The 21,481-nt window shown below is 39.9% G+C and overlaps 5 non-coding genes across 5 annotated transcripts; all 5 read right to left on the bottom strand.

Annotated features, from left to right (window-relative positions):
• Positions 1-53: 53 nt before the first annotated feature.
• On the bottom strand, positions 54-134 carry LOC120227385. Its single transcript, XR_005527241.1, has one exon. It is a non-coding gene; the product is annotated as a small nucleolar RNA SNORD115 (small nucleolar RNA).
• Positions 135-2,574: 2,440 nt separating this feature from the next.
• On the bottom strand, positions 2,575-2,655 carry LOC120227386. The gene has a single exon (XR_005527242.1). It is a non-coding gene; the product is annotated as a small nucleolar RNA SNORD115 (small nucleolar RNA).
• Positions 2,656-3,900: 1,245 nt separating this feature from the next.
• LOC120227387 lies at positions 3,901-3,980 on the bottom strand. Its single transcript, XR_005527243.1, has one exon. It is a non-coding gene; the product is annotated as a small nucleolar RNA SNORD115 (small nucleolar RNA).
• A 1,116-nt stretch (positions 3,981-5,096) lies between these two features.
• Positions 5,097-5,177, bottom strand: LOC120227388. The gene has a single exon (XR_005527244.1). It is a non-coding gene; the product is annotated as a small nucleolar RNA SNORD115 (small nucleolar RNA).
• A 1,888-nt stretch (positions 5,178-7,065) lies between these two features.
• LOC120227389 lies at positions 7,066-7,146 on the bottom strand. Its single transcript, XR_005527245.1, has one exon. It is a non-coding gene; the product is annotated as a small nucleolar RNA SNORD115 (small nucleolar RNA).
• Positions 7,147-21,481: the final 14,335 nt, after the last annotated feature.

Raw genomic sequence — 21,481 nt, 5'->3', positions numbered from 1 at the left:
TCGTGGGCCGCAGGGCGAACCCAGGATCCCGCCCCACGACGGTGCCCTCCACTGGGCCTCAGCGTAATCCTATTGAGCATGATTTTTAGGTCATCATCTCTCTTCGAGACCATATGTGTTGTCATCATGGACCCGAGCCAGGCCGTCCTTAGCCACCCGTACTCCCGCCCAGCTCGACCTGCTTACTACAGGTGATGTGTCAAGCTCAGGATGGCCGATAGCTCTCCTGGTTCGGGTCACGTGCCCAAAGCTTGACCAATTTACGGTTGGTGTGCCAGGGGCTATCTCTGTCCGGACACGGGCTCTGGACAGAGAGACAGGAGAGCTGCCATGATGAAGCCCTACTCCGCTGGGCCTGAATTGGTGGCCTCGGGCCCTGGGCCTGATGACGCATGGGCGTGAATCCTCTCGCGATGCACGCAGGACTCCAGCCAAGGCAGCACAGCTCCAGAGCGGCATGCAAGACGGCCAATGGATGGCTCCACGCGTTTCGAGGTCAGGCCGCATCGCCATAGCCTCTGGAGTAAAGCTGCATGGGCGACCCCGGCAGCAGACTGCAGGCCCGACTCACCCGTCTGCCCTCCAGAGGGTACACCGACCTGAGGCAGAGCCAGCGGCACGCAGCATCGAGGGCCACGGCCATGAGGTGCCAGCCCAGGGCCGTGCCTCCGAGTTCCTTGTGTGGCGACCCCGACGGAGAGGTCATGGGCGTCCAACCCCAGGAGCCCTGCAAGGGAGTGGAGTGGCTCGTCGGCCAGGAGATCCCGTGCAGCCGCTGAGGAGCCCTGTCCCGGACAGGCCCCTTGGGGATCCACGAGAATTCTACCTGGTTCCCCGGGAGGCTGGCATGCCTCCCTTGGGGTTGAGCCACGTCTCCAAAGAGCGCTGCTCCAATTCCAGGCTGGGGCGTCCTTGGCCCTTCCTGACTTGGCACGGAGCATTGGCTCATGGAGACGGGCTCGCTTTGCTCCCAAGCAACCTCCACCTCCGTGGTCAGAGGGAGCTGGGCCCGATCAACGTGGCTTGCACTAGAGCCAGCGGCACCACCCCTGTGGCGAGGATCAATAAAGGCCCATCCTGGTGGGGGAAAGCCCCTAGGCCCTGTGTAGCCACGCATCTGCCAGGAACAGTTTTATGGAGATTATCTCTCCATGGGCACCTTACCAAGGAGCCAGCACTGCTCAGGGCCTATGTGACACTCTCCGCCAATTGGTCGTGGCTCTGCCTGCGGCCCCAAGACCCGGCATCAATTTGTCCCCCCGGCCCCCCAACCTTACCCATTCGTTCTGCGCTCTTTCAGTGGGAGCCACTCCCGGCCAGATTCCTGGAAGTCTCACATGCCCACTGTTGCACCTGGCATCCCTCCAAACACGAGACTCAGTGATCTTGACATGTAGGTCAGAGCTCACCTTCTCTGGGTGACACGAGGCATTGACCCACAGGACCCTGGAATTTCTGCCGGGACTATGGAGGACCTCTTCTGTCTTCAGTGACCGCCGCTCTCGGGATATTTTGGTGCACTTGCCAGCTCTCCATTTGAGTGGTGCTCCAGACTCACGCTCCGACCTGCATTTTGCTTATGGGTTAGCACATGGAGAGTGTTTAACTTCGTTCCCAAGGGACTTCGACCTTATTGATAAGACTGAGGAGGGAATTAGTTCTATTGCATGCCATGCATCTGAAGGTGCCTCCTTTGGATTGAGGTGTAATGAATACCCTCCAGGTGTAGAGAAGCCCAGCGGGAATCGGAGTCTAGGGCTCTTCCTGTTGTGGCCACCTATGTTTGAGGTGGATGCCAGGAGATTACAGTCCCATGGGGCATGGCAATGCAGCCTCCATTGCTCAGGGCTGGTCTGCTCTGCTATTCCAAATCTCGAGAGAAGTCTGCTCAAGTGTTCTGGCTCCATTCAATGTTCCATTTTCTACTCCCACTGCCCATTCTTGGAAATTGAATCATTATAACCTCTCCACCTGAATTTAGGGATGTTCCCATGCACATTGCATCACCTGGAATTTCTCCATATACTGTGTCAGCAATATTTAAAGGAAGCACGGTACCCTTGCATTCAGTTGAATGGGATCCATAAGTGTTCAGCAAAGAGGGCCACTCAAGCGACCCCGGTATTTCTGCAGGGTGCTTAATGGTCATATACTTCCCCGATGGCCCACTGCACAGGGCAGTCTTTGGCAGACATGCCAGCCCTCCCTTTTAAAGTTGGGTCTAGGGACCACGCATTGGCTCATTTTTCCCTGATATGATTTCCCCCATCCCACCACTCAACCTGTTGTCTCTATCTAAGTGCTCTTTCTTCCACTCATGAAAGTGTCTTTCTGAATGATTCAAGACACTTAGGGAGGTGAGCCAAGGCTCTGTATGTGGCATCCCAGGAGATGTTTGTGATGGCACAGGAAGCCCCAGGGTTGGATCCTGTCTTGAGCCCTGGAGGTCCACTGATCTGGTGGAAAAGCATTGTGGAGTTGTGAGGGATTTGTTTCCTTGAGTCACATTTGTGAGTACCTCACCAGGGCCATTGGACTTCCCATGGATCCTGAGCCAGGATGGTACCCTCTATTGGGCCTCAACATAATCCTAGTGAGCATGATGTTTAGGTTATCATCTCTCTTCTTGATCATATGAGTTCTTATCATTGACCCCTCCCAAGCTGTCCCTTTGTCTATTAATCCACCCAGATCAACATGCTTACTGTAGGTGGTTTTTAGAGCTCGGGATATTCGGTTGTGCACCTGGCTTGGTGTCTGTTTCTGAAGCTGGTCCAATTTACCCTAGTTAGCAATGTATCCATGCAAAGATTTGGGGTGTTTAGGGGCTTGGCATTCATTCCACCATGTAGATGCTCCATACCCAAGCAGCGATGCTCAGTGTTTCCTTTTAGGTCTCCTGGACATTTCCTATGTTTCCTTTTGTATTAAGTTTATCCCAGGTAAAGTTTCTTCAAGGTTCCCAAGCAACCTCAATCTCTATGGTAAGAGAGTTCATGAGACAGGACCTGGGACGTGTTTTGGATCTAGGAACCCACTCAAGGGGTAGTAGCAGCAAAGTCCCATCCAGAAGTCCACCATGAGCAAGCTCATCATGTAGAAATGGGAGCCAAGATAATGGAACTCCCTCGGGGTCCCATCCTAGCAGCAATCAGTCCATAGGGCCTCTCTGTCCACTATGCTATGTGTCTAGTCACATCCAGGCAATGTTCTCTGGCTCTGGTCCTGACTGCTGAGCCTTTCCCCACCTCTAATTCTGGGAAATTTGGGCAGGAATATCACATATCCCCTAAAGCACCTCATGTCCCTTCCTCCATGGGCCCCAGTGATTCTGACTTCAATCTCAGTTTTCTCCCACGCTGGTAAAGTGTCCCTCAAGAGACAGGGCTCCTCCAGGAAATATGGAATCCCTGGCAGTATCCATGAAGGACACTTGCTATACCAACAGCTCACTGTACATGACAGACTTTCATGGACCTGCCAGCCCTCTGTTGTGATGACCGCCCCTATCTTATTTGCTGTCTGTCTTTCACTTCAGACAGATCCCACCCCAATCCCACCCATGTCCTCTGTGGTCCCTGCCTATGCACACACACAGAAATCTTCTTACCTCCTGTTGTGTGTGCAGTGGTGAAACAGGCCAAATTAGTGTTCCACTGAAGGACACAAGTACGCCAAGGGAGGTAAACAAAAGCTGAAAATGAGGCTTATCAAGAGGATGTAGGAATGCGCACACAAACCCCCAAGTCTAAAACCCAATTGTGTCACATGCCGACTCCAAGCCTGGGGAGAGCCACACTGGGGAGCCTCAAATGATTGTTTACCTGAAGCGCAATTAGCCAGAAATTTCCAAAGGCCTGATGATCCCCTGAATCCCACCCCAGGATTGTCTTATCAATTGGGCCTCACACTAATCTTATTGAGTATGATTTTAGGTCATCATCTCTCTTTGAGACCATATGAGTTCTCATCATTGACCCAACCAAGGCATTTTCCACCCTCCTGTGCTCCCTCATTCAGCATGCTTACCAGAGATGGTTTGTGGGACTCAGGATTGCCAGTGTGTCTCCTGGGTTGGAGTCCATTTCTGAAACTGGGCCAGGTTACCCTTTCTCCACTAGGCAGAATCTTTGTTTGTGCACATGGTCTTTGCAGAGAGTGGTAGGGCAGATATGACTATGCCCTTATCTTTTGATCCTGACATGGTGTGCCCTGGGCACAATCCTCCAATTCATGGGACCATGAATGCATTTAGGATTTCAGCAAAGATTGATGGATGGAGGGAAAGCTGCAGCATGGCACCCAAAGCCCTCACCCTGTGTGTGTTCCTTCCACCAAGTGAAATCTGGGTCCAAAATGTAGCTGAGCATCACACATGTACCATTAGGCAGCATTCTTGCCGCACATTCTCTCTCAATGAGTGGGTAACATTGAGCCTCATAGGCTCATAGGCTATGGCTCATAGTGCTTGTGCTTGTGCTTTGTGAGGAAGTGGTGGGCTTGACATCCTGGGATTCATCAGTCCTGTATAGGATATGGACATCAAAACCCATTGAGCTGTGAAATATAATTCCGACTCAGCAAGGATTTTAATGGAATCCTGGGGAGCTGGCCAAGGGTCCCCTGAGTCATTCCCACAATGCTTCCATCCGGAGACCCTAAGAAAATACTTAGATGATCAATGGCCTGGTGTACTTTGCACCACCATCACCATATTCTAACAAGGATGGATAGATGTCCTCTGCAGTGCACACTCTTTTCTTCCTGACCATCAGTCTAGTGGGATCTCATGGAGAGATGCTAACTGGTTTCCAAAGATGTGAAGTTTATTTGTATGAGTATGTATGGATGAGAAGCTATGCCTTTCTTTGGGCTAGGCACCATCCAAATTCTCATTTGAAGAAAAGGTGGGTGAAATGATGGTTCCACATACAAAGCCTCACATTGTGAGGATATCTGGACACTTGGGTGCCTAAGGGCTTTGAAGAGCCAAACCCACAAGCCTCAAGTGATCATTCGCCTCAATCACTAAATAATGTCACTCTCCATTGGCCACGTGGACCCCAGGATCCTGTCACAGGATATTCCATTCCATTTGGCCTCAGCATAATCCTATTTAGCATGACTTTTAGGTTATCATCTCTTTTCTAGGCATTTTGAGTTCTCATCATTGACAGAACTAAGTTCCTCACCACTTGTCTGTATACCCCCTTATGAGTATGCTTACAAGAGATATTTTCTGGAATGTGCGATGTCTGGCATGTCTTGAGAGTTTGCAACTATTATTGGAGCTAAGGCAAGCTCATATATATTTTTCCATTAGATGTTCATATAGGTATGTGGTCTGTGTTCAGAAGATAGCTCAGCTTTTGAAACATCCTATGTATTCCTCCTGCCCTTCTGGCCCATAACTGCTAGTTCCAATTCACAATGCTATGTCTCCACACATGAATCCATTATGCAATGAATGAAAACAAGAAGGATCCAGAACGGTGCAGAAGGATTTCCACCCATATGGCTGAACCCACAGTAATGGAACGTTGGGGATTCACACATGAGGTGAGCATCATTTATGTAAAACTGAGCATCAGTACCAACACACTGTTTTCCTGAATGTGGCATGCAGATTCTATGTCCATGATATGTTAGGCACATATTTCATCATTGCTAAGAATGGGCTCTATGTTGAAGCCTGGTCTAGTCACAGGGCCTCTGCAGACACATGGAGCTAGGATATAAAGCACATGAAATGTCTTCTTGGGAATCCATGTACATGGAGTTCTGAAAAACTGCCCACTGTACTCCATGCAGGCAAAGCATTGCCATAGACCCTGCCTGACAGATGCCCTTCCGAGGTACAGAGTACCCTGCTGTGCATCCCATCACAATTCCCATCCTCAAAGAGCAATTCCTATATGTTCCTACTGAGGCCAATTTCTCCCTTTATGTTTTGGTAGTGAATATGATTCAGGGAGAGTTGTTACTATGGTTTCTAATAATCTCAACCTCATTGGTAAAAGGGTGCATATAAAAGCGGATCTCATGAGGAAGTCATGATTACTCTCAACAGAAGTCTCAACGTCACTTGTAGTAGCATACATGGAAGAGTGTCTCTGCCATTCCCAGGGTCCTGGACACCAACAAAGATGGAATCTGCAGGAACTGCTCCACATCAAGTTGTAAGAGACCAGTGAACCCATTATGCCTAGTAGAAACAGTCAAAAGGCTGTGGCTTACACAGATGAGGAACACTACAAGGGACCTAGTATCATACAGCTATGTCCCTCATCTTGAGGAAGAATTAAGCACTCCTCAGGTGCCATCTTTCTGCGATTAGAATTCTATTTAGTGTTGTCGAGCTAAGAAAACCTTCCACCCATTTATATTCCTGCACCACTCCATCTGGTTGACCTGGGCTTGTCCCTTACACTGCTGGATGTTGCCTGAGGTTTCAATATCCACCATCAGTACTAGAGTCTCTGAAATGCATTAGCAAATTTGGTCTCTTGTCAAATACACACTGACATGAATTAATATGCCATGGGTTCCAATGGAGGAGAGGGGTCCTCTCTGGACATTAAGATCCCTTTCAGGTGCAATGATAATGTTTTACTTTCCTGACCTCCTACTGTGTAGAGCTGATGATCACAGGGAAATCAACACTTGAAAGCCATGGATATCTCCATCCTGACTAAAAGTATGGAATTGACCTTAGGAAGACCTTCCCCTCTACCCTATGTCCTCTACAGCCTCAATCTCTGGTCACATTCATTCACTCACCTTACATGGTGCAATCAGCCGTGAGACCCTGGCCATGAAATCCCGTCAAAAGACGGAAGACCAGTGATTCTAAGGAATAGCTCCATATGGGATGTCCTGGGAAGAACTACGTGTTTGCATACAAAGCTATAGCATGAGCATATCTTGGGCATGTGGAGTCCCACCAACAGTGGATGACCAGAGGGGGATACCTCTAGGAATTGGTAATCCCAAGCCCCAAATTCTATGACTATCCAAGTGCTACATGGATTCCCAGGGTCCTTATCCATGATTATGTCCTCTACTGACCCTTAGTATGATGGTCTTGTACATGATTTATAGGTCATCATTCCTCTTAAAGACAATATGAGTTCTTATCATTGACCCAACCAAGGCACTCCCCACATGTCCATGTGCTCCTACTTGAACATGCTTACCAAAGATGGTTTCTGGAAAGCTGGATGCCTGGGTGCCACATGAGTTTGTGCCTTTTCCTGGAGCAAAGCTGACATATGTGTGTGTGAGCTTGGGGAATCTTCATCTGAAGATATGGTCTGTGTAGAGAGAAATAGGACAGTTGTCAAAACCACCTTCCGATATCTGTCATTTTTTGTTTTGTATTTTTTATACCTTCTTTAATTACAGAATACATGAATACATTTAGACTAAATCAATAAAGGAATGTATAATTATAATGCTTTAGCAAATCCATATGCATCTTCATTCGTAAATAAAGGTTAAATAAGACCATAGTCTTCATTTATATATATATTTACACTCATTCAAAGGCCCACCAGCTCAGATTTTTTATTTGTAAACTCTCTGTGTTTTGTATAATTTTGATTTTATGGCTTACTCATTTTGTGCTTATATTTGGTTTTCTTGGAGCAGTAATTTAATATTTTTCAGGAACTCTCCTGAAATAACAATAGTAATTGGTTTCCTGAAAAACCTACATCTGAAGTTATTAAAATTTACTTGTTCCTTATCATCTAGGTAAATCCCTGCATTAGAATTTTTCTGTTTCAAAAGCCATGCATGTTTTGTTTATATTGTCTTCCATGTCCTGTTAACACAGTTTAATGTGTGATGCTTATACCCCATCATCGAGATATACGGTTCCACTTGTTTCATAAAAGAAACATGATCTCATGAAAGAGTTGCTTTAATGGTTCTGAAGAATTTCCCAATTTATGTCTATGATAGTACATTTCAGAGTTTTTGTATTGTTGATTGTGCATTCTTTCAGACATACATTTTCCCAAATTAATTCTTCAAATGGTGTGAATATTTGTGACCTCTTGGGTAAAACTTAACTGGTCAGATTTGACATCATGTACAGATGGCAATACCAATAGCACATAATTTCTTAAATTGTAATTGGAAATTTTATCAATCTACAGGAGTCACAGGTTAGCTATCTGAATTGCCCTCAGTGTCCTGCAACTAAGATCAATGGGTGTGGAAGTTTTGCCTCTCACCCTCTGAACACCATGGGTGTGAAACTTTTCTAGGTGAAGTGTTCTAAGATTCAAATGCATACTTCAGTTGTCATATCTCTGAAGTTTATTTGAGATATTTCCCTCAACCTGAACACGTACTGACTTGTGCCATGTTTCCCAATGACCATGAAGGAAAGATATCTTCCACTGCCATGTTACCTATTTCTTTGAAAATGACAAAGTTATGCTTTCTAGAGATTCTATCCTGTAGGGTAACCCTCAGGAAAAAAATCATCCCTCTACTACTTAGTTTTCCAAAATGAGTCAAACATTTATTGCTTTCAGGTGGCCCTCCCCATTTTCCCTATGTTTTTTATCGCCTCTATCTATGATTAAAGGCTTCATCTTACCTCATATCATTAGGTCAACCATTGCGAAAATATCAACTGAAAACATAAGGAGAGAAAAAGCTATCGAATTGTTCCTAATAAAGTCTCATTTGTATCATGTATCATTGGTCATGAAACAAAGCCAAAAACATGAGCAAGTGGTAGGTACATGGTATCTTATATACATTGCACACCACAAGGGATTTCCTTGAGAGGATTCTTATCTCAAATCTGAAATTCCATGATTCCCCCAGTGTTAATGGATAAAATAATGAATGAATGAATGAATGAATGAATGAACGAATACCAAGAAATTTGTATATTAAATAATATCTAAGAAATAAAATTAAATTTAGCGTATAAATATGCTGAGCATCATTGAATCAACATAGAAGAGAAATCTTTGTAAATAAGCTTCTATATTGGAAAATAACTCGGGACATGTCTGGTAAAATCAAATTTCCTAGGCCTCATTTTTGTCCACATAGTAATACTGGTATCTGGATTATTGGGCTTGATTATTGGCCATGAACATCCATAAAACGACCTTATAAAATAATGTAGAATTAGTTTTATTGAGACAGATAACCGGAGGCTTGAAAAAGTCCTCACAACCCATTACTGAGGCAACCCCTTGCATAAGGCTTTTAGGCTATGACTTGAATGACATAATTTTTCGTTCAGACTCCTCTTCAATGTTCCTATCAACATTTTCCAATCAGCAACATGGAATGTATTCTTTGTAATAGATATCTTTATTTCTCTTCTTTGGGCAAAGCTCTAAAGATGTAAATATCACATTTATATACATACTTCATAAATTGTTTTTGCTTATTTCATTTATGGTGCCATCTTCTAAAGGATTTGTGTCTTGAGAAGAACTTTAAATGTGAAGCTAATGTTTCATTTGGCAAAATCACATAGCTTAAAGGGCCAATTAGGAGAAACTAATCCGCAATTACTTAAATTGAAATTTTAAAGCCCTAATACTCCTCAGGTACCAGGATATAGGTATCTGAATATTTAAAGCGTCTTTTAGCCAATACCCATTGGCAGATTAATTCTTACATCTCACTTTTTGGATGTGATAGCCATGATCCTTCCTTATAGGAATTTCTTTCGAGTACCTAATTAAGACCCCAGCAGTTATTAACTCTTCAGTGTATTAGAGTTAGTTTTCAACCTGTGCACAGACAGATGGTAATGTTTCCACGGTGGGGGTGTTAGTGGAGGAAATATTTCCTCCATTTGGAATATTATCCATTTTGGGTATAACTAAAAGGTTTGCAGGGTTAATATCCCAATGGGCTGACTCCCAGGCAGATATCAACCCACTACAGTATTTAAATTTTTTAAGAGTCACTTATTTACCTCCCTAAGTCAGACCTCTTGTATCATCAAATTTTCTGTCCCCTGTATTTATGTTCAAACACATTCACTCACCTCAGATTTTAATGCAAAATTCTTTCCAAAACTTCCAACTGAGTAACACAATGATAGAAATATAGCTAAGGGCTGGTGAAGGATAGTCCTTTATGATGAAATATAGTTCAATAAATATAGCCGAAACTTGAGAATGTGTTTTTGACATGAAACCTATAGACAAGATCCCCTGAAGGGACTGGTTGCCTAAAGAGCCAAATCTCATTACTCTAAATGGGAAATATGGAACTTCAACAGTTTGCTTTGGCATTATCGAGTACGTTGACCTTCATTGTAATTTTATATAGTATCATTTTTATGTCATAATTTCGCTTTAAGACAACGTGGATGCTCAACTTTGATCTAGCTATGGTATTACCTACCTACGTATACACTTTGTCTTGTATATGCTTATCAGATATAGATTTTGGAGTTTGTAATGTCAAAATAGACATGAATTTTATCATATACCATCATGGACACCTGACTCACATAGCTTCATTCTGTGACAGCAAACAGTGGCATTTTTCAGAGTCATTATCTGCTTGGATAGTTGTAAGATAGATTACAAACCATATTGCTACACATCTCCTGGGCTTGTGATTTATCCATGCTCCATGTTAGGAAAGTATTATGACCATTTCTTCAAAAATGATCTCTTATAGAGTTCACATAGTGTTCATTTACCAAGCAGAAAAAGGATAATATATAAATGTTTTTTAACTTTGGATAAACTTTCAGGTGGTGGTTGTGAAAATGGGAGATATTCATTGGCAAATCTTATTCTAACCAGTCAGGAACTCATGTCAGAGTATTTGTCATGGTTCATTGCATATGAATTCCTATAAATCATACACTTTCAGCTACATGAAACTCTAATAAGAGCTCAGGATGATTGAAATTGTGATCATTTATAATTCTATGGGACCAAATAAGAGACTTTTTAGATCATGGCCAATAAGCCCTCTTATTTTGTGAGTGGTCTTAAATGTCTCAATTTTGACAAAAACAGAAAAAATAAAAATACAATAATTAGAGTATATGTCTACTTGTATACTTATGCTAAAGCAAATCACAAAATAGAGTGAAAACCATGGCAAAGAGAGTCTCATACCCTTTCAATAAACTTTCATTTAAAAAGTTAAGTTTTCTTCATGTGAGTGCTTCAAGTAAGTCAGTCATTACATTGAAAATAATAATTCTTAATGCTAATTTGGTGACACTAGACAATTCAAAGTGTAAATTAGAACTTTTAGCCTCATTTATTGTTGATCCTTTATTTTATGAAATAATGGAATCATAAAGGATCTGGAAGTCTGATGTGTGTTTCTTCATGAATATACACAATTTTAAGTTTCAAATTTTAGTCTAATAACCAGTACAACTACTTAATAGTAGCTCAGATACAGAAAATGTTTCAATGACTCCAAAGGAACCCAAAACAGTTAGAATCGCATAAAATTATAGAGATGTTGATTTTTATCTTGTATGTAGAATGAGAATATTAAACATTGTACTGAGAAACAGTGAATCTAATTTTATATCAATTTCAATAATAATTTCAAGTTCAAATAAGATATTTTGTGGTAAAATCATATTGCATTAATCAGTCATTTATTCAGAAGGAAAATCAATATCTCTATGCAAGTTACCTAATGTGTAAATTTGTGTGTCTTAGAATGGTCTCTTTCCCAGTACATGTTTTTTGGCATGTAGCTGTGACCAAAGAAAACCAGAGAACTACTATCAATGCAGTGTTTCAACCCTTGGTTAGATGTCTACTCAAAGACAAAGTGAGAGAAAAACAGGGAAGTTCTGAATTCTGCATGTTCCAAGCTCTTAAGAATTATAAATCCCTGAAAGAAAGCTTAAAGAAGGAGCATTTATTATTCACTTTTGAGCACATAGACAGGACTGGTTAACAGGAGGTTCTTTCAAGGATTCCTTGTCTAAAGTCCTGAATAAAATACCTAGAAAAAAGTAATGATTTCCAATATAGTACCCCAGATTGTCACCCTCACTTATTGTGAAAGTTTGTCTTCATCATTATTCTCTTGATCATGACTTTCAGTTATAATCACTCTTGAAGACAATAAGTTCTCGTTTTTGATCCTACCCATGGCATTTCAAATGCGTACATATATTCATACCTGATGTTTACCAGACAATTGTGGTACTGATTTGGAAGCGAGCTTTGATATATTCAGTGCTAGGCACCTGACTTATATTAATTACCCCAGGTTTCAGGCCAAACTGTGCTCTTTCTCTGCAATAATGATTTTAAGTGTAGAGGAATAAGACAGATATCAAAACTTAAAACCAAGTTTTTCTTGGAATACGATCCTTTTTTTATTTTTTTTTTAAATTTATTTGTGTCAGAGAGAGACAGCATGATCCGTGGAGAGTCAGAGAAAGAGGGAGACACAGAATCTGAAACAGTCTCCAGGCATTGAGCTAGCTTTCAGCATAGAGCCTGACGCGGGGCTCAAATCCATGAACTGTGAGATCATGACCTGAGCCGAAGTCGGACACTTAACCGACTGAGCCACCCAGGTGCCCCTCTTGGAGTACGATTCTTAATAGCTTTTCCTTAATGATACAATTTAGTCAGTACTCAAAATAATGACCTATTACAGAGGCTGTGGACTACTGATCACCTTACACATGAATTACTCTGAATACAAGTTTCCGTGGAGAGCATTTAGTATCAGAAAAACAAAAGAGCACTCCACTTATCATTACATGTATATGTGTATGTATGTGTGTGTGCGTGTGTATATATATATATATATATATATATACACACACACACATATATAATATCATAACCATAGCTTTTGGCATGGTCCATTGCATATGAACTCTCATCAAATGACACACCTAAAGCCACATGAAACTCAGGACTTACAAATCAAGTATTAGGCTATAGGCAGTAATATTCCTTTCCAGTTAGTTTCCATCATTCATAACATACACCTTACTATACTGAAAATATCACATTAACATAATATTTAGCACTTGAAATTAATCTATGATTCTCATTAGTGTAATCAATATTAGGTTTAATACAAATAAAAAATACTCAATCTCACATTGCTATCATCGTTGACAGGATCCTTTATTTATTCAAAGTTCTTAGTGACGTTAAAGCAAGATGCCATTATTAGAATCTCATTCAAGTTTAAAAATATATTGCTTTAGTTACATAGAGACCCAGATAAGTATCAAACATAGATGTGGATATCAATGAGTCAAAATTTTCTTAACTGTTACTCACATCAAATTCAGGTAGTAAGTAAAAATTTTGTCATAGAATTACATTAAGTAGACCAGTAATTCAATAAGAACATCCCAATATACACATAGACTAAATGAGTAAACCCTGCTTGAGGATGAATCGTCACTAGTCCAGTGATTTATATGGAACTAATCTATCACCAAAGTATGCCATTCACCTCTTATAATGCAAAGACCTAACTCTTAGAAGTATACCTTACTATAAGACACATAGAGAGCCAAGGATGGAACCCAAATATTAGGTAATTATTAGGAATTATAGGTCATTTAAATCACTTATTATTCAATTAAAAACACATAGACTGTTTCAGTCAAATAAGTTTCTTTCAATGTTTCATTGTCTCAGTTCAAGTTTAAGCACCCATCTAGCATAGTAGATTCACATACATGTAGGAGAAACTTGTGTTTCTTTGTGATATTAATTTTGTTAGTTCGGTTTTCAGGAGTTTAAATCTTAAGTCACCAAATTTCAGCTTTTTGTCTATAATATGAATACTATTTTTAATTTTTTTTTAAATTTATTTCTGAGAGAGAGAGAAAGCGTGAACAAGGGAGGGTCAGAGAGAGAGGGAGACACAGAATCCAAAACATGCTCCAGGCTCTGAGCTGGCTGTCAGCACAGGCCCCGACGTGGGGCTCCAACCAATGTACCGTGAGATCATGACCTGAGCTGAAGTCGGATGCTTAACCAACTGAGCCACACAGGTGCCCCATGATTACTATTTTTACAAAAGATTTACACAATCTGTAGGTAGTAGCATGCCAGACATCTGGTTTTCCTAAATAGTTGCAATTTGTAGTTCAGTACTATTAAGTATATACTGTAGTTATTGAATAACAAGTTGTTCAGCTATACAAATGAAAGCTTATGAAAATCTACTGTTGTTATTGAATAACTAGCTGTTCAGTTATACAAGTTAAGGCTTATGAAAATTCCTTAGCTGTATTTCTGAAGCAGGATTTAAATTCTGGATGTCTAGTTTCAAATTCTTTCGCAACTGCATTCTCCTTTTTCTCTATTGCTATATCCTTTATTAGGATTTTATTCCATCTTGTTTGCATATCAATTACATGTTTCTGCAACTGTGCCAAAGCACTAAATATGTTTTTCAGCATTTCTATGCAAATAGAGTTTGCAACTGTGGTCCAAGTTTCTATTTAGCTATAAATATAGTATTTAATAAATTTCTTTTATTTGATAATGGCACCCTTTTAATACTCATATAAAAACTTTAATAATGGTAAATCTTATTGAATATAAGTAAAATTGAATTAATCCACATTTTCACTAGTAATATTTAAAGATATTCATTTAGTAATCAAATAAATCTAAAGTATGAGAATGGGGATTGGCAAGTTCTAAACAATGTAGGTTAATTTTTATGAAATGATGTATTTTGGGACTTCTGAAGAAACTAACCCTTAATATTTGGGTGGGAATATTTCTTCTTCATTTCCACATCTATTTTAGTTTTTTTAAATGGGGCCACAATGGCTATGGAAGACAAAGAGAAGTTGGAATTTTGTGTCATCACTCAGGAATTTTCAGTTACAATAATGTATTAAACTTGATTACGGAGTTTTTCCCATTAATATATTCAATAACACTAAACATTATTTTTAAAGATTGCTTTTTTTGGTAATACTGCTCAGTTTGTGACACTTGAAAATTTCTATTTATTCTAAATGTAAATAATCTAGGGGAGCCGGGGTGGCTCAGTCGGTTAAACATCCGACTTCGGCTCAGTTCATGATGTCACAGTTCGTGGGTTCAAGCCTCACGTCGAGCTCTGTGCTGACTGCCAGCTCAGAGCCTGGAGCCTGTTCCAGATTATGTATCTCCCTCTTTCTCTGACCCTCCCCTGCTCACGTTGTCTCTCTCTCTCTCTCTCTCTCTCAGAAATAAATTTTAAAAAACATTAAAAATTAAAAAAAAAGAAACAGAAATAGCTCGATAAAGAACACAAAATAATTGTCTAAAATAAGCTCAGGGAACTAGAAAAGAACGTAAATAGGCAGCAGAATGAAATCAGGAAAATAATACATAATCATGAGTTTAACCAAAAATTTAAATGCATAAAAAATCAAACAGAAATCTTAGAAAAACACAATACAAAAGCTGGACTAAACATTTCAATAGAGAACCTCAACAGCATGTTTAATCTAACAGAAGAAAGATTTAATGAACTTGAAGACGAGTCACTTGAGATTATCCAGAGGGACAAAAATATAAAAGAATTAAAAGGAGTAAATAAAGCTTACAAAAGTATGAAATGCTATGAAGTAAAACAATATTTACGTAATGGGAGTCCCAGTAGGAGAAGAGGGACAAAAAAGGGTGGAAAACCTATTTATAGAAATGTTGGATGAAACTCCCCATATCTGGAAGAGAATGAAATTAGTGGCTGCACCTGGTTGGTTCAGTCAGCTAAATGTCTGACTTCAGCTCAGGTTATGATCTCACCATTCGTTAGTTTGAACCTGTGTCAGACTGTTCTGACAGCTTGGAGCTTGGAACCTGCTTTGGATTCTGTCTCTCTCTCTTCATTCTCTCAAAAATAAATAAATATTTAAAAAAGAAGTTAATGAAGCCCAAAAGTCACCAAGCAGATTTGACCCAATAGGCCTATATTAGGACACATTATATTTAAATTGTCAAATTCAGGGGGGCCTGGGTGGCTTAGTCGGTTAAGCGTCCGACTTTCGCTTAGGTCATGATCTCGAGGTTCGTGGGTTCGAGCCCCGCATCGGGCTCTGTGCTGACTGCCAGCTCAGAGCCTGGAGCTTGTTTCAGTCTGTGACTCCCTCTCTCTCTCACCCTCGCCTGCTCATGCTCTCTCTCTCTTTCTCCTTCCTAGAAATAATAATAAATTTTAAAAAAGTTAAATTGTCAAGTTCAAAGACAGAATTTTGAAAGCAGCAATATGTAAGCAACCTAGCATGTAGAAGATAACTCTCATAAGACCATAAATAGTTTCTCAGTAGAAACCTATCAGGCCAGGAAATGAAGGGGTGGTATATTGAAAATACTAAAAGAAAAAAAATGCTAACCAAGAATATTAATCCCTGAAAATTTTTATTAAAAATTTTTAATATTTTAAATTTACATACATTGTAACATGTATGATTTGCAAACTTTATTTTAAAAGAATAAACATTTTCTTTAAAAGGTTTCATTTGAGTAACGTTGACACACAGTTTTGGTTATACAGCATAGTGATACCACGTCTCTATATATGATGTTATGCTTACCACAAGTGCAGCTACAATTTGTTTTTATATAACAGTATTATAATATAATGGACTATATTCCTCTTGATCTACATTTATTCCCATGGCTTATTTGTTTCCTAAGTGGTAGCTTATATCTCCTGCAAAACATTTTTTTAAGTAAAGAAGAGATACTTTTCCTATTAAACAAAACAATAAGTGAATTTGTCACCACTAAATCTGTATTACAAGAAATGATTGAGGGAGTTCTTCAAGTTAAAAAACTAAATGCTCAACAGAAACAAAAAAGCATATGAAGACACAAATCTCACTAGCAAAGGTATGTATATAGACAAACAAAACTTTATAATTCTGTACAATAGCACATAAATTACTTTAACCCTAGTAATAAAAGTGTAGACCTTTTGTATGCAATTGGGATTATTATCAAATTAAATAAAACAATTATAACTATAAGTTGTTCAGTGTGAACTTCATGGTGACCACAAAGAAAGCTTATAGGAGATAGACAAAACCTGAAGAGTAAATACACTATATAACTACAAAAAATCATCAAACCTCAAAGAAAGGTAGCAAGAAAAGAAAAAAGGAACAAAAGAATTACAAATCGAACAAAATAATTTAAAAAATGATAATATTAACTGCTTACCTGCTAATAATTACCTTTTGTGTAAATTAATTAAACTAATGAATTAAAATACATAGAGTGAGAAACTCATGGGAAATGGCAGAAAAAGAGGTCTCTGAGCTTACCACATCCTACATTTTCAACTAAATATCATTCACTTCCAAGTAGCAATCCAAGGAATGGAAGAACAAACTTCACAACTAAATATAGAGAGGAAGCTGCAGCTTAAAGTTTAAGAAGATGAGAAAGGTGGAGGGAGGGGGCGTTTGGGTGGCTCAGTAGGTTGAGCATCTAATTTTGGCTCAGGTCATTATCTTATGGATCGTGGGTTAGAGCCCCACGTTGGGCTCTGTGCTGACAGCTAGCTCAGATCATAGAGCCTGCTTCAGATTCTGTGTCTCCCTCTCTCCTTGACTCACCCCTGCTCATGCTGTCTCTCTCTCTCAGAAATAAATAAAACATTAAAAAATTAAAAAAAAAAGAAAAAGAAAAGAAAGGTGGAGTGAAAGAGGGAGCTGTGCATGTGGAAGCGGAAGAAAAATGGGCCCTTGTACCAGGAAGTTCACACAGAGAAGAATAATTCTCATAATGTTTGGCTTTAAATAATAGAGGGTTTATACATTTACGAGTTTATAAAACCAGTGATACATGGAGCCTGGAGCCTTAAAAGTTTGCTGACTCATTACTGGACAGGGAAGGTGAATTATAGCTGGGTCACTGCCTTTAAATGGCAGCCTGAATGGAGAGGCAACCAAAAAATGGCCGTTTTCACAGTGCTGGGGGGATAAAAAGCACATCTATTCTTATGGATTTTGGAACATGTTGGGGGACCTCTATGAAAACAAGGGTGTTAACAGGTGCCATTTTCCTTCCCTTCCCCCAGTATAAATACAGGGCCACAGACATTTGCTGCCTGACTCAGTGGCAGTGCACCATTTCCCTGAGTTCTCTTGAGGACTAACCCACTCCAAGCCTGCTGGCCTTGGCCATGGATTCACGAAATACTTCATAAAAAGTGTGCACGCACCCTGTTCAGCAACCAGGTACACAGATGCCACAGCTTGCTACACACACATAACAAGATGAGCCAAACCATGGGCCTCAGGAGCCATCGTGTGTTGTGCCCAGCCACCAGGTGCACAGCTGCCACTGTATGTGGCACCCAGCCACCCCACTGAGTAGCCATTTCCCCATGGCCAGTTGTGCAGCCTGGCAGCTCTGGCACTCCCAAAACAATTCTAGGGATCTGGGATAGGCTTAATGTTCCACCACAAATTTTGCTAATAACACCAAGTCACTTCCAAGTTCCACAGTGGGCACACCCCACTCAGACCTGGCATGTGTGTGACTAACACCACAGAGAGAATTCACAGCTTACAACAGGAAGAGAGAAAGAGCAGATGACTACACTGAAAAGAAAAGTGACCCAGACAAAAGAGCAGGGTGTATGTAACACACACTATAGTCTCCTGAAGTGCCAGCATGTAGTTAATAGGAGACACCACACTGGATGTCACCCAAAGACCTCTTCTTCATTAAGTCACTACCTTCAAAAGCAAAAGGCATAGCTGATTTTTTAACACACATAAACAAACACAGAGAGGTAGACAAAATGAAGAGATAGAGAAATTTATTGCAAATGAACAACAGAACAAGGCTACATCCAGAGATCTGGGTGAAACAGATATAAGTAACATGTCTGATGGAGAATTTAAAGTAATGATAACAAAGATACTCATTGGACTTGAGAAAAGAGTAAAATGCATCAGTGAGAACATTAGCACAGATAAGGAATAAAATAGGAAATATAAAGAGTTAAGTAAATAAGATAAGAAACACACTTGATTAAATGAATAGCAAAATGGGAAAAAAAACAGGAAAAGAAAATAATGGAAAGTAATCAAGCTGAACAAAAGAGAGAAAAATTAATTGCACAAAATGAGAATAGATTCAGGGAACTCAATGACTCCTTCAAGTATAAAATCATTTGTATTGCAGGAGTCCCAGAGAAAGAAGAGAGTGAAAAAGAAGAAAATTTATTTGAAGAAATGATAGCAGAAAACTTTTCTAATCTAGTGAAGAAAACACATATCTAGATCCAGAAGATACAAAGAACTTACATCACAATCAACAAAAGCAGACCCACACCAAGACATATTGTAATTAAACTTGCAAAATATAGTGATAAAGAAAAAACATTAAAAGCAACAAGATTAAACAAGTCGTTAACTTACAATGGAAAAGCTACCAGGAGGTTTTCATCAGAAAATTTTCAAGCAAGAAGGGAATAACATGATATATTTAATGGGAAAAATATGCAGCCAAGAATTCGCTATCCAGCAAGTCTGTCATTCAGAATAGAAGAGTTTACCAGACAAACAAAAGCTAACGTAGTTTGTGAGCAGTAAACCAGCCTGTAGGAAATACTAAAGGTACTCAGACCTTGATCTCTGCTCCTGGGGATTCACCCTTCCCACCAGAGTAGCACCAGGAAAAAAATAGCAGTCAAGACAAGGCTTTCCTGGAGGAGGAGGCAAGATGGCGGAGAATTAGGGAGCTCCGTACATTTCAATCGCCCCCATCTCTCAAACAGATAAGGCCAGAAGTCATAGGAACCCTTACAGAATCCAGGAGTTTGGGAGGAAAAGGAGACAGAGTCAACTGAGAAAACTTTATAGCGGCTAAATCAAGAAACAAGCGAAAGTACACATAGTGGAGAGTTCCAAATACCACTACGAGTAGGAAAATAAAATAACTAATGTCTCAACAAGAGAGTACAAGAGACACCATTGAAAGAACACTTTTAGAATGGACAGATCCTGGACAGTCAAAGAGCCTTCTTTGGTACAGCAGCACTCAGGGGTGCACAGTGCATAAAAAGCTTTTAAACAAACGAGATAAAAACTATCCAAAATGACAAAACAGAGCTAAAACTCCAATGCAAAAACCTCCAACGAAATTTCAGGAAGGACTGACAGCTAAAGAACTGCTCAAAACAGATATAATAAAAATAACAACAATAATTTAGAAAAATAGTCATAAAATTGATCGCTGGTCTTGATAAAGCCGTGGAAAACACAAAGAAACTATTGCTACAAAGACTATAGAGCTTAAAAATAGTTGTGATGATTTAAAAAATGATATAAATGAGATGCAAAATAAAATGGAAGCTTCCAACTCTCGGGTTGAAGAGGCAGAAAGGAGAATAAGTTATTTAGAAGGCACAATTATAGAAAAAGAGGAAGTTGTGAAAAAAGATAGATCAACTGATACAGGAACACAAAAGGAGAGTTCGAGAGCTCAGCAATACAATCAAACGGAATAATATCTGTATCATGTGAATTCCAGAAGAAGAGAGAGGGATAGCGCTAAGGAGTCCTTGAACAAATTATAGAAGAGAACTTCCCCAATCTGGGGAAGGAAATAAACATCGCAATCCAAGAGAGCACAGAGAACTCCCCTCAGATGTAACTTGAATCTATCTTCTGCACAGCATATCATAGTGAAACTGGCAAAATATAAGGAAAAGAGAAAATTCTGAAAGTAGCTAGGGATAAAAGGGCCCTAACCTACAAAGGGAAACCTATCAGAGTGGTGTCAGACCTATCTACTGAAACTTGGCAAGCCAGAAAGGAATGGCAGGAAATCTTCAATGTGATGAACAGAAAAAAAAAATGCAGCCAAGAATCATCTATAAAGCAAGCCTTCACTCAGAAAAGAAGGAGAGATAAAAGTCTTTCCAAACAAACAAAAATTGAAAGAATTCATCACCACTAAACCAGCCCTACAAGAAATCCTGAGAGGGACTCTATGAGGGAAATGTTGCAAGGAATGTAAGATAGCAGAGACAACACAAAAAGCATAAATCCCACAAAGGACATGATGACTCTAAACCCATATTTTTCAATAATAACACTGAATGTAAAAAAACTAAATGCCCTCAATCAAAAGACATTGGGCATCAAAATGAATACAAAAATAAAATCCATCCATTTGCTGTCTACAAGAAACTCATTTTAGATTGGAGGACACCTTCAGATTGAAAATAAGGGGATGCAGAAATATCTATCATGCTACTGGAAGTCAAAAGAAAGCTAGAGTAGCTATATTTATATCAGATAAACTGGACTTTAAAGGAAAGACAGTAACAAGGGATGAAGAAGGGCATTATATAATAATTACAGGGTCTATCCATCAGGAAGAGCTAACAATTGGAAATGTCTACCCACCAAATATGGGGGCACCTAAATATATAAAACAATTAATCACAAACAGAAACACTCTTATGGATAAGAATGTGCTAATAGCAGGGG

Source organism: Hyaena hyaena, unplaced genomic scaffold (assembly GCF_003009895.1).
Source record: "Hyaena hyaena isolate Hyena2069 unplaced genomic scaffold, ASM300989v1 scaffold_2260, whole genome shotgun sequence".
Lineage (NCBI taxonomy): Eukaryota > Metazoa > Chordata > Mammalia > Carnivora > Hyaenidae > Hyaena > Hyaena hyaena.
This window is presented reverse-complemented; position numbering and strand designations above follow the sequence as displayed.